Here is an 18,107-nt window from a genome sequence, read left to right as displayed (position 1 = left end):
TTACACATAGCTGTTCCAAAAATTTGATTACTTCCTTTCTAAATTCCAAAAATTTCTTAGAAAAATACAAAAAAAACAAATTTGGAAGCTAGCTCCAAAGAGGAAAAATCGTTATACCAGGTCAAATCGTGACCCAGATCCTCTAACTGTTTTTGAAAATCCCAATTTAATCCCTAGAAACCTTAGCAAACAAAACAAGAAGAGTTTGTTGATTCTAGTCCTGAAACAGTTCAGCTAAGTTGTTTTCCAATCCCTGTTAAAGTTTTGTTTCGTTCAACCCCTACTTCCCCTTGTTCGTCATCCACCCCTCCAAGCACCTTCTCCACACCTCCATCCACTGCACAAATTTCCATTGCTGTCCCTGTTGTCCCAGCTGTTCCATTCCTTCCTGTTATCCCATTTATCCCTGTCAATATGGCAAAGAGATATGCCCCTTTGCAGCTACCTGCAAATCCAGGGGCTATGCCTCAGGATTACCAAAGTAAGATCACTTATTTTGATGGTACAGGTACCTATACTGCCCTACAGCATACCAAGAAAATGCAAGACTATTTTGAAAATTATGAAATAGATGATGATAGTGTAAGAATGAAGATTTTTGTCCAAAGTTTAATAGGAGATGTAAGGCCCTGGTTTAGAGCTCTTCCTGCAAATTCCATAGCTGACCCAGAGGCCCTTTACCAAACATTTCTTAACAGATGGGAGAAGAAGAAGGACACTCTGCACATATTATCCATGTATGACACTATCAAAAGAGGCCCTCAAGAAGCTGTCTTAGACTATTGTGCCAGGTTTAACAATGTTCACAACGCTATTACACAAAACCTTAGACCTCCACCTGATCTTGCTTTATACAAATTCCCTGATGGATTTGATTCAGACATGGCTTATCAGTTAAGGGAAAGAGCCCCTCAAACCTTAGCATACATGCAGAATGTAGCTGTTAGTGTGGAGGAAAATCTGATTGCCAAGCGAAATAGAGCAAGAGCTGAGAGAAGAACCACTTTTAAAGATGAACCTTCAGCCTTTGAGAAAAAATTGGACGCAATCATTAAAGGTATGGACAGCTTTGAAAATATAATGGGAACTATTGAAAGAAAAGCCTCATGGGAAGGACAGCAAAACAATCCTATCAGAAATCCAAACTTTAGAAAAAATCAGAACCCAAATATTGGAAGGGCAAGTCCTAACCATGATATAAGACCTCCTTTTCATGAAAACTATGCTGAAGCATCCACATCTAGTGAGCAGATAGAGGACACTCACATAAACTTGATGGGTTTGAAGAGTGAACAACAAGTATTTCTAACCCAAGAAGACCAAGTCTGGAGAGTCATTTGACTTCAAAAAAGGCTATGATTCAGCTGTCTACGAAGTCCATAAACAATACAAATTGAGAACAAGAACCATTGATGTGTCTGATCCCATCAAGCCAAAGGATGCCAAGCAGCCTAAGAAAGTAAAAGACAAGGCCGCTATCACAGAACCTACTGATAAAACAGACCCAAAATTAAAAGAAGTGACCATAGAGGATGTATCTGACATGCAACCCTCTAATAACCAGCCTTTTGTATCCTTTCCCTCAAAATACAATGTAAATAGCACTCCTCAAAGCCTTCCCAAAACAGAACAATCTCAAGAAATCACTAATAACCAAGAGAAGATCACTGAAGATACAATTGAAAAGGGAAAATCTGCCAGCCACAATACTAAAACACAGTCAGAAAAACCTTTTGATTTAGAAGCAGAAATTGGTAAATTAAAGATATCTATTCCTCTCTTTGAGCTTGCCAAACGTGATGTGTACAGACAGCAAATCAAAAGATCACTGCAAATGCCAGAGAACAGGGATGATGTTAATGTATTAGATAATCAACCTGAATTACTTTTTGGTCCTGAAGTCAATGGTAAGTTAGGACATGGAGCTGTTCTACCCTTTTATGTCAGTTTGCACATTCATGATAAAGTGTTGCACAATGCTATGTTTGATTCAAGTGCTTCACACAATCTAATGCCCAAAGCTGTAATGGAGAAGCTAAACCTTGATGTCACTAGACCCAAAAAAGACTTATTCTCATTTGATTCTAGTCAGGTCAAGTGTTTAGGCTTAATCAAAGACCTTTGTGTGTCTTTAGTCCAATTTCCCAACAAAACGATCCTAATGGACGTGGTGGTTGCTGACATTCCACCAAAGTATGGCATGCTCTTATCAAGATCTTGGGGAGCAAAACTCCAAGGATATCTCCAACTAGACCTCTCCTATGCCACTATTTCAGTCTTTGGGCAACCAAAGAGACTGTATAGAGAAGCACTGATGAAGTATGTGGTAAGTAGTGAGGAAAAACCCCGAAACTTTCCCATTTACTCAATCCATTCTGATATGGATTCCTTTATATTGTTCAATGATGATAGCTGCCCTCCCACTGATGAGAAGCCTTTGCCTTTAGAACAAGAAACAGGCATCAATCAAGAGTCGGTTGCCCATACCCGTGAAACTGTTAAAACAATTAGTGCAACCAGCATACAAGAAGAACCACATGAAGCACAAAACCTAGGTCTGCCCAATCCTAAAATGACTGAAACTCTTAATACTAACCACAAGCAAGAAATCACATGGTATTTAGAGTTTGATGGTTCTGTTAATAAGCTAGGAGCAGGGGCAGGAATATGGATTCACAATACACATAATAGCCATGCACAGGGTCATGCTTACAGACTAAACTTCAAATGCACCAACAACATGGCAGAGTATGAGGCTCTCCTTTTAGGCCTTAAACTGATCAAAGCTCTAGGAGCTGCAAAAGTTTCCATTCTAGGTGACTCTGATTTGATCATTCAACATATGAAAGGTAACTTTGTTACTAATGACAATAGGCTAAAAGCTTATAGATCTGCTGCCACAAAAATACTCAATTCCTTCACCGAATCCAAGCTTGCTAAGATTTCTAGAAGCCATAACATGCATGCTCATAGTCTAGCTACTTTTGCTAGCACTTGCAAGCTTCCCTTTGAGCCCAATCACCACTTTACTGCTGAGATAAAGCACAAGCCTACTGTCCCTAACAATATCAAAGATTGGCAAGTGTTTGAGGATGATGCTCAAATCAACAATTTTCTTACCTTACAACAAGAATTCTCAAGCTTAAACATTGATGAAGATGCCATGGATGATCCACAACAGCAAATGAGCCAAAATGAGAAAACTATAACAGCTGAAGCAGCAAATCAAATGCTGCACCCAACCATTTTTTATGAGAAAAACATGCAAGAGCTGAAGCAAATGCATTTAGATGAAATAGATGAAGCAGAAGCCGAAGTGATTGATTTAAAAGACAATTTTCTACCTGCTGGCCTCGCTCCATTAGAAGACATATTTGATTCAAACAATGTCCCGAAAAAGCCAAAGATGCAGCCCTTAAATGTTGCTGTGGAAGACTGTAATATTGGGACAGCAGAGAAGCCCAAAATGATTAAACTGTCCAAGTCTTTGCCTCCCAATCAAAAACCAAAATATGTTGATTTATTTAAATAGTTTCAAGATGTATTTGCTTGGAGTTATGAGGACCTTAAGTCCTATGACACCTCTGTTATTCAACATACCATTCCCTTAAAGCCAAATCAAAAGCCCTTCAAACAGAAACTAAGGAGAATCAATCCTGTGCTTCTCCCTTTGATTGAGAAAGAAGTGAAAAGAATGTTTGAAGCTGGTATCATAGCACCCATTAGATTTTCAGAATGGGTATCCAATCTTGTTCCCACAAGGAAGAAAACAGGGGAGATTAGACTATGTGTGGACTTAAGAAATCTGAACGAAGTCTCCCTTAAAGATCACTACCCACTTCCAAAAATGGACCACATTCTACAAAGAGTAGTGGGGTCTTCAAGAATTTCTTTGCTAGATGGCTTTTCAGGTTTTAATCAAATACTTCTTCACCCGGATGACCAAGACAAGACAACCTTTACAACACCGTGGGGAACCTTTAAATATGTGAAAATGCCTTTTGGACTAAAGAATGTAGGTGATACCTTTCAAAGGGCCATGGACATTGCATTTGCCAAGGAAATCCATGATTTCCTAGTGGTTTACCTTGATGACCCTTACTCCTTTCTCAAAATCTGATCAAGATCACCTTAAACACCTAAGAACACATATTTCATTAAATTTGGAATTAAACAGTGAATATAGAATTTCAAAATAACCAAAAATCTCAATTCTAGTGATGTCTTTGTAATAAAAAAATTCCAATTTTAATGAAATATGTGTTTAAGGCAAGTGTTCCTAACCTGTAGGAAATATGGCATTTCCTTAAATCCTAAGAAATATCTCTTCGGCCTAGAAGAAGGAAAATTTCTAGGCCATATCATTTCAAAAGATGGAATTAGAATAGATCCGGAAAGAATCCAAGCCATTTTTCAAATCCCTTATCCGAGAAACATCAAAGAATTGCAAGCATTCCTAGGAAAGATCAATTTCCTAAGGAGATTTATCCCAAACTTGGCCGAGCTGATAAGAATCATAAATAACATGTTAAAGAAGGATTCCAAGGTAAAATGGACTTTGGAGGCCAAGCAAGCCTTTGAGGGCATAAAATCTGCCTTAACCCAAGCCCCAATCCTCACAAGTCCTCAATTTGATAAGGATTTCATCATTTTTTCATTTGCATCTGAACACACCATTGCTGCTGTCCTTTTGCAGAAAGATGATGAGGGAAATGAAAAACCAATTGCATTTTGCAGCCGAGCCCTTAGAGATGCACCCTTGAAGTACCAAATCATGGAGAAGCAAGCATATGCCCTGGTTAAAGCAATCAAAGATTTCAGAATTTACATTTTATATTCACATGTGATTGCTTATGTGCCAAATGCTGTTGTAAAAGACATATTAAGTCAAGAGGGCATAGAAGGCAAAAGAGGCAAATGGATTGCCAATATCCTTGAGTATGACATTGAGATAAAACCCACCAAGCTGATAAAGGGACAAGGTTTAGCCAAACTGATGTCTGAAACCAATTTTCAAGCCTTAGACATTAATCAACTGGACAATTAACAGGAGCTGGCGACTCCACAGATCAGTGAAGCTTTTTTGCAATCCCCATGGTATGCTGATATATGTTTTATATTGTTAAACCTGTGTCCTCCTCCAGGGTTTTCCAGAAGCAGAAAGAGATTTTTAAAGATGAAAGCATCAAAGTTTTGTGTCTTAGATAGTGCCCTGTTTTGGAAAAATCATGAAGGAATATTGCTGAATTGTCTAACTATGAATGAAACTGACAGTGTCATGAAAGAATTTCATGCAGGGGACTGTGGAGGGCACTTATATTGGAAGTCCACTGCTGATAAGATACTAAGGGCTGGTTTCTATTGGCCCTCTTTGTTTGCTGATGTGAGAAAGTTTGTTGTTTCATGCCACAAATGCCAAATCTTTGAAGGCAAAAGAAAGCTTCTGCCCTTGCCCCTTAAGCCCATTTCAACCGAGAAGCCTTTTCAACAATGGGGTCTTGACTTCATTGGAGAAATCCATCCATCCTCTTCTGGCCAGCATAAGTGGATTCTAACAGCCACAGATTACTTTACCAAGTGGATTGAAGCCATCCCATGTAGGCAAGCCAATGACTCCACCATCATCCAATTCCTTGAAACCAACATTTTGTCCAGATTTGGTTGTCTTGAGAAGATCATTACAGATAACGCTGCTGCCTTCAAATCCAAGAAAATGATCAGTTTTTTCCACAAATTCCACATTACCTTAGGTCACTCCACAGCCTATTACCCTCAAGGTAATGGCTTGGCCGAATCATCCAACAAGAGTCTGATTAACATCATTAAGAAAGTCTTGGAGGAGAACAAGAAGAACTGGCACAAAAAGCTTGTAAATGCCCTATGGGCAGACAAATTGTCAACCAAGAGATCCATTGGGATGAGCCCATATGAGTTAGTCTATGGCATGGAGGCCAAGTTCCCCTCTTCTTTGGGAATCCTTGTTATCAAATTGTTGCAAGAGATTCAGGCAGAGCCAAATGATATCCAAAGAAGAATAAACCAAACCATCCATTTGCAGCAAACAAGAGAGCAAGTGTATGATAGAGCTCAGATTTTACAAGAGAAGCTCAAGAAAATGTTCAACAAAAGAACCAAGGCTGAAGATTTCTACATAGGCAACAAAGTCTTAAGATGGGATTCAAGAAGAGAGGACAAAGGAAAGCATGGCAAGTTTGATTTCCTGTGGAAAGGCCCCTTTATTATTTTTGCTGTTCAAGGCAACAACACACATTTTCTGAAGAGTTTGGATGGCAGCAATAAGAGGGAACAATAAGAGGGAACAACACAACAAATTTTGAAGGAAAGATCAAAGAAAGCTCTATTTCAGATCTCTGTTTTTTTTTAAATAATTCCAAAGAATTGCTCAAGCAGATTTCAATATGTTTACAAGCACCCAAAAGGCAAGAAGCAGAGCTGTAATTTTTCTGGAAATTAGCTCAAAAGGATACTACATATCAGCTTATAAGAATTCAGTCAAAGGCATTGAGAAGAAGAAGAATTTTAGTTTACAACAACAACTGAAGATCAAGGAATTTTGACTTGTTGTTCTTGGCTTTTCATCTTGAAAAACCATCCCCAAGTGGAGCCACTGTTAACCTCCTATTGCAATAGGTTTCATATTTCATGATTGACTGTTTTACATGCCAAATATGTCATCTTTTCATGCTACAAGGTTCCATATTTCCAAGAAGTTCCATTTTGAAAAATCATACCATTTTTGAAGAGTTTTACAGTTAAGGGAAAGCCAAAGAGCTTAATCTTGGCTCCCCTGGGTTTAGATTGCTTGTTTTAGAATATAGGGAATGAATATCTGTCCAAACAACTTAAGCTTGGCAGATGAGTAGCTAGGTAGAGAAATGAAGGAGCCCAACTGCTTAATCTGGGCCCTTGGAAGAAATAAGGGTACATTTAGGTAGGAGGGCAGTCAAAAGAAAAGAGGATAATCAGGGTCTGCAAGTCTAAATGCACCCATGCAAAAGGAAGAAAAAATGTTAGGTGTATTAGGCTGGGTAGGCAGTTTTGTCGTTGCAGAATGAGGATTTGTGATCAATTTTGTATTTCAAAGTGTTTATCAACCTCAGATCACAAGCACAAGGCAATTTTCCCTTGGAATAGCTCAAGCGAGGCATGACTAACTTCCCCTTATTCCTGTTCCCAAATCATTCACTAATTTCCCCTATAATATGTTAAGATCTGCTTGATATCTTTAAGAGTCATCATATTCCATAACATTTGCCTAAGTAAAGATCTGCTTTGCTTAAAGGTGCTCATATTTCTTCTGTAAGTCCTATTTCCCCTTTGTAGCCTAAGATTTCTATCCTTAGCGCTTTCTAATCAAAATTCATATTAATTTCTAACTTACTATGTAAATCCCTATCTATTTCCCCTTCCCCTATTAAAAATATGTTAAATATCCCCCTTATATACATATCCCCTCCCTCTGGTTGAAATATAACCATAAATAATGCTTGGGAATTACTAAGTTTATTTGAAACTTAGTAAGAACCCTTAGTTTGCTTCTTTAACCATTTTCCTATGCTTTTGGACCCCTTCCAAAGCATAAAAACCCTCTTCCATGCAATCGGACCCCTTCCGATGCATTAATAACCCGCTTTCCAAAGGTTTGAACCCCCCGCACATAAATAAATCAATATAATATTTAGCGGGCCCCGTGCATTAACCTGCCGCCAGCTCTGCGCTCCGTCGACCCTCCGATCCGCCCTCCCAGATCCAATGGCCCAGGTGGTTTTCGGAGCCACCCCGACGTCCAACGGTTAGCTTCCGATGGCACAGAAGTTTTGTCGTTGTATAAAGGATGTATGTCCTCCTTTTATTGCATCGGGTGGGCTATGACAAACACCGCCCCCGTACAGAAGGTTGTCCGATAAAACCACAAACCGCCTTCTGTCTCTCCGCCCCTGACGTCAACGCCACGTCACCGCTCACGTCACATCACATCACTGCATCTGCCTCCGTCCCTACCCCGCCACCGTGTCCTGTGCCACGTCACCTTGCCGTACTGCCACATCATTCGCCACATGTCCTCCACTGACGTCATTGTCACGTCACCTTGCCGTACCCGGGACCCGTCGCTGACGTCATCACAGAAAAGGCGCAAAGGGCGAGGATCGCATCAAAGAATGCCTGGAATGAGAAACAGAGGCAATTTTCGATGCGCTAAGAAAAATTGCTAAAAATGGAGAGCTTCCTATTGCTCAGCTACCTGCAAAACCCAAAAAACGCAAATTAAAAGCCAGCCTCAGCCCAGCACAGTTATCAGGTTGCATTCCTTCGCCATTATTTGACAGGATCTCTTCATGTATGTTCATATTCAATCGGCCAGTGCCGATAGCATTCTAGAGGCCACGAAAAGCATTTGCAGCAATTATTTTTGCCTTGAAAGGGCAGAAAAGGGGCGATTTGACAGTTTCAAGCATATCAAGGGAGAGAAAGTGGCCCAATTCAAGTGGTAAAGAGTATCAGTGAAGCGGCAAAGAGTATCAGTGAAGCAGCAAAGAGTATCAGATTGGCAATATCAAAGCAGGTGAACATTAAAGGCCTCCATCCAAGTCAAAGAAGCAGTAAAGGCCATTCAAAGCTCATCAGATCGGGATTAGTGCACATTAAAGCCAGCTAAAAGTAGCAGAACCTCCTAAGAGGTGCAGATAAGAGATTAAAGGCACAGTTATTGCAGAAACACTGCACCGAGCCACCAAGGACACCATATTAACTCATTTTGATGCAGTTGCCTCCAGCACAACTCAAATAGATATCTTCTTGCATTAATTTCAGGACAAGATTAGATTAAAGAACTCATTTCCCTCAGATCTGTTTAAGATCTGCTGTAAATAGATATTTTTGGATATTTTTTCTATATAAACCACCCTAATTCATTGTTTAAAGGGTTGGTTGGTTGATAATCCTCATTCTAAACTTGTGTTGTATACTTTGAGAGCTCTATAATCAAAGACTGCTGGAATGCTTTGGATGAAGAACTGTCTGTTGTGTTATTTAATGGCCAAAGAGTGACTGTGGAATTCATGTGCTACTACATGGCTCAATAAGTGTTTTCTTACCTCTGTTTGCAGTTTATATATGTTTACGCTACCATCTAAATAGCAAGAAAGAAGAATAGCATAGGCTTTTCTTGACTGCACTCTATGCTCAGTTCTTGTTATTTCTATATGTTTTCTTCAGAAATGGTTATGAATATGCATACTTAAATGATCATATTTACCCTGTTTCTTTCACATATGACTGTTATTTAGGAATTCTTGACTGCTCCTAGACAAACTTTCATTCACCTTCCCTCTCTGTTAGCTAATGAAAGATTCTTAGTTGCCTTTAATTTCTGACCTTCATTCCATCTTTATTCTAGCCTGATATTGTTCTATGTGTAGCTATCCTGCTCTGTATTCCTCTTGTGACCAAGAAAACGCAACAGCAAGCCCTAATCCATGACTCCATGCCCAATGGGTTGAACTTCTCACTCTATGCATCCCAACTCTGCTTGAAAGCATCATCCTTCCCACCAAAATCAAAACAAAACCCATGTACACCATAACTAGCCTAAAATCAACCCAAAACAAAGCTAAATTTTAAAGAGAGAGCCCTCTCTGAGTGGAGGTAGGCTAGGACCTGCAGCCCAAAGATTGGTTTGTGGTTACCTTGGCCGTATTCCTTAAGGAGCCAAGGGACAACCTTAGTGATAACACAACACTAGCCTAATTTAGCTTAACCTAGCCTAGAATACGCTAGCATAGCCTAGCCTAGAATACTCCAGCATCGCCTACTACAACCTATCCTAGACTAGCCTAATGTATCATAATCTAGCCTTAACTAAAGTACTCTAGCCTAGCCTAGCCTACTCTAGCTTAGCCTAGCCTACTATAGTCTATCATAGACTACTTAGCCTAACCTACTCTAGACTAGCCTGGCCTAGCCTAACCTACCCTACCCTACACTATGTTAGCATAACATACCCTAACGAGGGAAAATTTTAATGATACAAATTTATTTTAAATTTTAGAAACCTTTGCAAATATTACTAGTTGCTAACATGCAAAGTATAAAATGTTTGAATATACATTTGTAAAAATATTCGAATTTATAATGATTTTGTATAGTGTTTGTAATTTTTTGGTAATTTTTAAGGTAAAATAATTTTATATTATAAAATTTGGGCGAATGATTTTTAGAAAAAGATGGAAATTAGTGAATATTTCTTTTAGAAAAAACATGGAAAAATAGCTCACCTGCAAATATTAGACCTTAAAATTTTCCCTCACCCTAGCCTAACCTGCTCTAGCCTAGTATAGCCTAACCTACTCTAGCATATCCTAACCTACTCTAACCTAGCCTAGCCAAGCCTGATCTACGCTAGCCTCACCTAGCGAAGCCTGACCTATTGTAGCCTAACCTAACCTACTCTAGCCTAGCCTACTCTAGCATAGTCTAGCATAGCCTAGCCTAGCAAACTCTAGCATAACATAGCCTAGCAAACTCTAGCATAGCATAGCCTAGCCTAACCTACTCCAACATAGGTTATCCTAGCTTAATCTAGCCTACTCTAGCTTAACCTAGCCTAGCCTACCCTAGCCTACTCTCCTCTACTCTAGCCTAGCCTAGCCTACTCTACCCTACTCGAGCCTAGCCTACTCGAGCCTAACCTAGCCTAGCCTACTCTAACTTAGCCTACTCTAGCCTAACCTACTCTAACTGAGCCAAGCCTAGATTGGCCTACTCTAGCCTGACCTAAAATGGTCTAGCGTAGCACAATCTAGCCTAGCCTAGCCCAGACTGTTATACCCTAGCTTAGCCTAGCCAACTCTATCCTAACCTATTCTAGCCTTGCCTAACGTAACCTAGCCTAACCTACTCTAGGCTAGCCTAGCCCAACCTACTCTAGACTAGCCTAGCCCAACCTACTCTATCCTAATCTACTTTAGCCTAAACTAACTTAATCTAGCCCATCCAAGCCTGACCTACTTTAGCCTCACCTAGCTAAGCATGACCTACTCTAGCCTAGCCTAGCCTAACTTACTCTAGCCTAGCCTAACCTACTCTATCCTAGCCTATCCTATTCTACTCCAACTAGGCCTAACATAGAGTACTCTAACCATGCCTAACCTAGCCTAGCCAGCCTAGCTTACTCTAGCCTAGCTTAGGCTATCATAGCCTAACCTCCTCCACCCTAGCTAATCCCAGCCTATTCTTGCCTACTTTCGCTTAGCCTAGCCTAGCATACTCTAACCTACCCTAGCATACACTAGTCTACTCTAACCTACCCTAGCATACACTAACCTAGCCTGACCTACTCTAGACTAGCCTATAATAACCTACTCTAGCCTAACCTAGGCTAGCCTACTCTACCCTACTCTAGACTATCCTAGTCTGGCCTACTCTACCCTAATCTAGCCTAGCCTAGCCTACTCTAGCCTAACCTATCCTAGCCTACTCTATCCTACTCTAGCCTTGCCTACTCTAGCTTAACCTACTCTAGCTTAGCCAAGCCTAGCCTAGCTTACTCTAACCTAACTGAGCCTACTCTAACCTTGCCTAGCCTAACATACTGAAGCCTAGCCTACCCTAGCTTAGCCTACCCTACCCTAGCCTAACCTAGTATAGCGTAGCCTACTCTAGCCTAGCCTAGCTCACCCTACTCTACCCTAGCCTAGCCTAGATTAGAGTAGCTAACTCTATCATAACCTACTCTAGTTTTTCCTAACGTCACCTAGCCTAACCTACTCTTGCCTAGCGTAGAGGAACCTACTATAGCCTAACCTACTCTAGCCTAGACTAACCTAAGCTAACATAGCCTAGCCGAACCTACTGTAGCCTAACCTACTCTAGCCTAGACTAACCCAAACCCAAAAATAATGTTTCAAGTCAAATTTTGACTTATCTAAGAGAGCAACCAACCAAAAACCAAAATATCAGCTAATAGTCATATATGGTAAACATCAAAATATAAACAGTTTTTCACCTTGGGCTTCTTTTGTACCAAATTTAGTACTTATGGTTCTACACCCAATTCGATACTTACGGTTATGTACTAAGTTTGGTACTTAAGGTTCTGGACCTAGTTCAATACTTATGGTTCTAAACCCTATTTGGTACTTATGGTTATGCACCCAATTCAGTACTTACGGTTCTTCACCTAGCTCAATATTTACGGTTCTGCACCCAGTTTAGTACTTACAGTTCTGCACCTAGTTCGGTATTTTTAGTTCTGCACCTATTTTGGTGCTTTTGGTTCTACACTCAATTCAGTACTTATAGTTCTCCACCCACTTTAGTTCTTACATTTCAGCACACAGTTCACTTACGATTCTACATTTTGCACACAGTTCGGTACTTAAGGTTTTATACCAAGTTCAATACTTTTTGTTCTGCACATAGTTTGGTATTTGGCTCCACACTTAGTTTGGTAATTATAAAATTTTCTTCGAAGATGGGAAGTGTTGAGAGAGAGAGAGAGAGAGAGAGAGAGAGAGAGAGAGAGTTATTCATGATTTAATGAAATTTTTAGGCTGCTAAAATTGAAGATGAATCGAAACGATGTAAGAACATAAACAATTTTAATTGTTATTGTTGTCAACTTGAAGAGTATGTGAGTTATTTATCCTTCCCATTTAAAACTTGTATTTATTTTGAGTTTGTTTAATTATATACATATACCTGGCAATTTCCCAAATAATTCAGTTCTGAATGGTTACGTCCTCCACAATGGGTTCTAATTTGATGTGAAAAATGAGATTGTGCCATCTGGGTGGGGCTTCCTCCTACAGATCCACTAGACCATACTCTCCTTGACTCATTAATTATTGAATATTTTTCCTAACAACTTGTTGTTACTTGAGCAGTGGTTAGTTCTTCGTTGGCAATTTCTTGCTTAACTTGTCATCCTTTCGAAGTTTCAGTTGAGGTGAACTGTAGTGAATTAGCAGGAGATATCTGTTTTTTGATATTTTCTTATATCTTTGCAGTTATTAATGTACATACTTTTGATAAACGTGTATGATCTAAGGTTCAAATATTGTAGACATTGCAAAAGAGTCAAAACTTTTTACTTAAGGAATTCGGTAAAAGAAATTCAAAAATTACTTGTGGTTAAGGTCGTTTGTTTAAGATGTTCATAGAGGTTATCCACCATTGAAGTGTGTCATAGACTCATTGGAAGTCATTGGTAAGGATCAGACCTGGGTCCTAGAGCATTTTGAAGGTTATATTTGTTGAAAAAAAATATTTTCTAAACATTAAATGATCCAAAAGTACACGGGTATAAATTTACACTACTAAGAATATTTTAAATACAAAGATAATATGACATAAATGCTCCAAAAATCTGAAAAGAATGGAAAATATATCAGTTTACAAAGCCTCCTTTGCCACTTCAAACCCTTTCAAAGTATCTGAACCTTTTCTACCTTCAAAGAAAGAAGGGTTCCCAAAATAAAACGCTTTGAGATAAAATCTAAGCAAACCAACCTAATTATCCATTGTAACCTATTTATATGATGTAGTTTTAAGCTTCCACACAACTAAAATACATCTCGTTGAATGTCAATATTTCGAAGCAGAGGAAAATTTTCATTATTTAGCATTCATCATGGAGTTATTTTCATATTTTCCCATCAAATTGAAACTAAATGATGTGAAGTAATTTATTTTTGTGCATAACAAACTAAAAGTGAGGATCACAAGCCTTTTTCTGATGTAAATCTAATAGACATGACTTCCTCCAACTCTGGAAAGCAAAACAACATTGGATTTGCATCCAAGGCAAGATGCATAATCCCTATTTGAGGGCTAAAGCCAAGCTCACTATTACCATTAATCTTGACAGAAGGTTTGCGATATTACCTTGTTGAATGTAAATATTCAATCTATTTTCTTGTTGGCAATATTTTGTAACACAATAACTTCTCGCTGGAAGTCATTGCATGTCACAACCTTAGGTGAATTGCTCCTCAATTCTTCCTCGCTCAATGGCTTGAGCCACCCAACCAAATCAGGAAAATAACCATAGAAGGACCAAAATCCAGAAAAAATACTATAAATAAAATGCAAGTAAAAAGGGAACAACAGTGAAAAACCTGCATACCTGCAATGGAGTAGAACCTGGACATTGACACCTTTTCCTTCTTGTGTCAGATGAACATTTTTGTTGTAATCTCAAATAATGGATGAAGAAGATCCAAAGGAAGAAACCTAATAGAGGTTTAGGTAAGGGCAATAGGGTTTGGGAATGGTGGAAGAACAAGAGTTCTAGTTTGAAAATCTATGTTCCCACTCGCATCCTAAGTGCCCTACACTCCTACACTTTTTGATTTTGAGAGGGTTTCTTTCTCTATTTTGGTTTATTTCTATATTGTCTTTGTATTATCTCTCTCTAGACTTCACGAGACATATGGTTGAGAAGGAAACATCGATGTATGTATTGAATTTCAACTCTCAGACCTTATCCCTTAATGCTTGTTTTTTTGGGAAAACTTCCCTCTTTATGTTAATACTATCAATTGCTCCAAAAAGGTGCAAAGAGACCCCAATAAGAATGTTAGGTTGAAAACTTTTGTGGTTTAGTTTTCCTAATGAATTAAATATAAATTGATATATTAGATTTAAAATTTTTAATGTTTTTTTATTTTTATCTTTTTTTATTTTTTTGTTTTCTTGGAAATATTTAGGCAAGATCCACAAAGAACCCAAGGATCCAATACCACCACATGTTACATAATATTTTGTCACACTTCCCATCCCATATCATGAATCATCAAAATGATGAAATCTATCAGTTTATTGACCGTGAAACATATACAAAAGCATCCTTGAAGGAAAGAAGAAAACTTGTCCTGAAAGAGTTCTGAAGAAACTTGCCTAAAAACCTTGTTTTTGGGATCAACGCATTTTGCACCATCGGTGACCCATGCTGGTAACTTGTTGCACTATACTAGACTAGCACTTCCAACATGACTTTTATAAGGAAAACTCGCGTTTAACCTCTTCAAGCATCTTTTCCTAAAGTGGAGGAGAAGCTTCTCTTACTAGAAGTATCAAGAACGGTGAGCTGGTTACAGGTGAATAAGGATTAGAGCGAGATCTCCAATTCTTGGTCCTTGACCCTAATTTCATGGATCTTTCCCTTGAGTTTTGGAACCTATCCCTCCTTTTATGGATCCTTAACTCCCTCTCCTTCCCTATAAATGAGATCCCTACTATCCACAACGGGTTGGCTATTGCTTGATTGCCTTCTTAGTGTTGAACTATGCCTGAATGCTACCCATTTCGCTAAGGAGACAGGAGTGCTTCAAGTTTAAGGCTAGGACTTGGAAAATCACCTAAAGGAGGCTTCCAACATCAAGGTTTAAGTGGTTGTAATGCTCCCTTTACCATTCTATTTATAATACATTATGTGTTTTCTTTCCATAAATGTGTCTATCATTGCTCATTTAGTATAATAGTTTATCCATTATATGGTTTATATTGGGATAGTTTTTGCTATGTATGCATTTCTTGTCTCCACATGATTTTCCTTGTAGGTATTCATCTACATCAGCAAAGAGGATATTGAGCTTGGAAGCGGAAGAATAAAGGATGACACCAACGTCTTTTAACATCGGAGTGAGGTAGGTCATCTATCCTCTTTTGTGATTTCTGGTATAAACTAGGAAAGCTTGCACATATTTATCCAGTTTGTTGTTAGATCCTCCCATAGGAATAGAGGGATCATTTTTGTTTGGAGAAAGGATTTCCAGCACAACACCATGGATCATGAGCAAGATAACTCAAAGAAACAGTAGTCACCTACTACCAAATCTACACCTTCAAACTTAGCATAGCCTTATGTTGAGCCATCTCAACCCTTAGTAGAGGAATCTCATTCTTCCATCAATATTAGGGACATAAGTAAGTTGCATTCCCATTCTTCTTAAATAAGTTACATTCCTCTGCTGACTTGCAAAATAATTTGAATCCACACAAGTTAGTGCCTTTCCTTCATCTAGTAATGACCACACATTGTCACATATGATCACAACATCATCCTCCATATATTCAACTGGCCTTCTGTCTGTAACAAGTTATAACAACAACACCCCAAATCCATACACATGATATCTTTCATTTATCTTAAGGTTCTAACAAGAAAATTCGGGTGCCATATATCCTAATGCACTCTGTATTTCTCTACTAAGAATGTATCTATCAAGCATGGGAAATAAATTTGCAAGGCCATAATTTGCAACTTTAGGGTTGCAATTCTCATCGACCAAAATATTGATGGATTTTATGATATAGTGTATGACTGGTAGTCTACAAGCATGGTGAAGATGTGCAAGCCCCATTGCACTCCTCATAGCTATATTAAACCAATTTGACCAACTTAACGGGGGATATATTTGGGATATTTCATGGAGCTGAATATACAAACTTCCACTTTGAATCTAGTCATATATAAGAAGCTATAATTGAGGTGTAAAATAGTAGGCTTGCAAATTCATTATATTTGGATGCTTGACTTTGTGCAAAAGTTTTATCTCCTTCTCAAAGTATTCTTGTGATTTAACCAAATTTGAAACCATCATATTCTTTATAGCAACTACTCACCCATCCCCTAGGATTGATTTGAACACAATTTAAATACCTCCCCTTCCAAGCTCACAATATTTGTTAATCAACACATGAGCACTAGTCATCCAATCCGTAGATGCATGATCAAAGTTGGGTGTAAACATAACCAGTTTTCCTAGAGCCATATTAGTGGATGGGGACTGAGAAAATCTATCAAGCATAATATTCATCGATTTTGAATTGGAATGTTCTTTTATATTCAGTATAGTCACAACAACAACACCAAATGCAGTCGTACTTGCTGTAGATATTGCAATTATTGTAGAAACACTTTTGCAAATATTAAAATTCTACATATATTCTTGCAATCTTAACTTCTGCAGATATCACAATTCCGCTGTGTGTATATCTAATCACATGAATTCCTCCTCCGGTTGGACTCCCTATTGTATTTTGATTTATAACTATTGGGTTAGGCATAACCATGGGACAAGTAACATTCACTCCCAATCCACATAGGCCTGCATTTTCTTTGAAATAAGTCTTGTTTAATGTGTTTAATATACGTCTTGTTGGTATCCTCCCTTTAAGTTTGTTGTGTGAAATGGTTACCCATAATAGATGACCCAAGTTCCCTAATTGCTAGGGTAATTCTCTAGTAAGATTGTTCATTGCCAAATTAAGCTTTATCTGTCAACTCAACTTGGATAATTACTTGGGTACATTTTAGTCAAACTATTGTTTTCCAAGCTCAACAAAGCCAAACATGAACATTCACCAATTTCTGCAGGAATTCATCGAGATGAGAAATTTCCATCAGTTGCAACACTAAAAGAGCATTGGCATTACCAAGTCCCACATGTATGGCTCCAAACATATGATTGTAACTTAGATCCAAAGACACCAATGAATTCAGATTACCAATCTCCGACATAATATTTGAGGTGATAAGGTTATATGAGAAGTTCAATAGCTTTAAATTGGAGCACTGAGTGATTTATGGAGATATTTCCCCACTCAACCTACTATGTGAAAAATCTAGTTCTTCCATAAATTGGTATAATTTTTTGAACCAGCTTGGAGAATGCTTCCACTAAGAAAATTTCATGATGGATATATGTTTTGTAAACCCAACAAAAAAAACTCACCAGGAATGCTTCCAATAAAGCCATTCCTACTGAAATAAACCGAGTAAAGCCTACTACAACTTAGTAAAGATTCTAGAATGGGTCTAGAGAGATTACTATATGATACATTTATGAGCATAACATTTAGTAGGAAGGATGTTGGATTAATGGGTCCTGACCTAGGTTCAGACTTAGTTGCGCCAAACAAATCCCTACACTACTGTCCCTTTTGGCATCAATCCATGGAGCGCAGATTGAAGTCCTACCCGAAGCAGTATGGGGGGATGCTGGGACCAAGTTTCCGCACCCAAAGATCAGCGTGATGTCGTTTTGTGCCCTAAATCTACCCTCACGCAGATCGATAAGTCC

At 38.6% G+C, this 18,107-nt stretch overlaps 1 pseudogene; it reads right to left on the bottom strand.

The window, feature by feature from the left end:
- Positions 1–230: 230 nt before the first annotated feature.
- LOC149240568 (putative LRR receptor-like serine/threonine-protein kinase IRK) lies at positions 231–17,877 on the bottom strand (annotated as a pseudogene).
- Between the last annotated feature and the right edge of the window lie 230 nt (positions 17,878–18,107).

This window comes from Pinus tabuliformis, chromosome 8, assembly GCF_031772625.1.
Source record: "Pinus tabuliformis cultivar Carrire ecotype Pingquan chromosome 8, CPIR1, whole genome shotgun sequence".
NCBI lineage: Eukaryota > Viridiplantae > Streptophyta > Pinopsida > Pinales > Pinaceae > Pinus > Pinus tabuliformis.
This window is presented reverse-complemented; position numbering and strand designations above follow the sequence as displayed.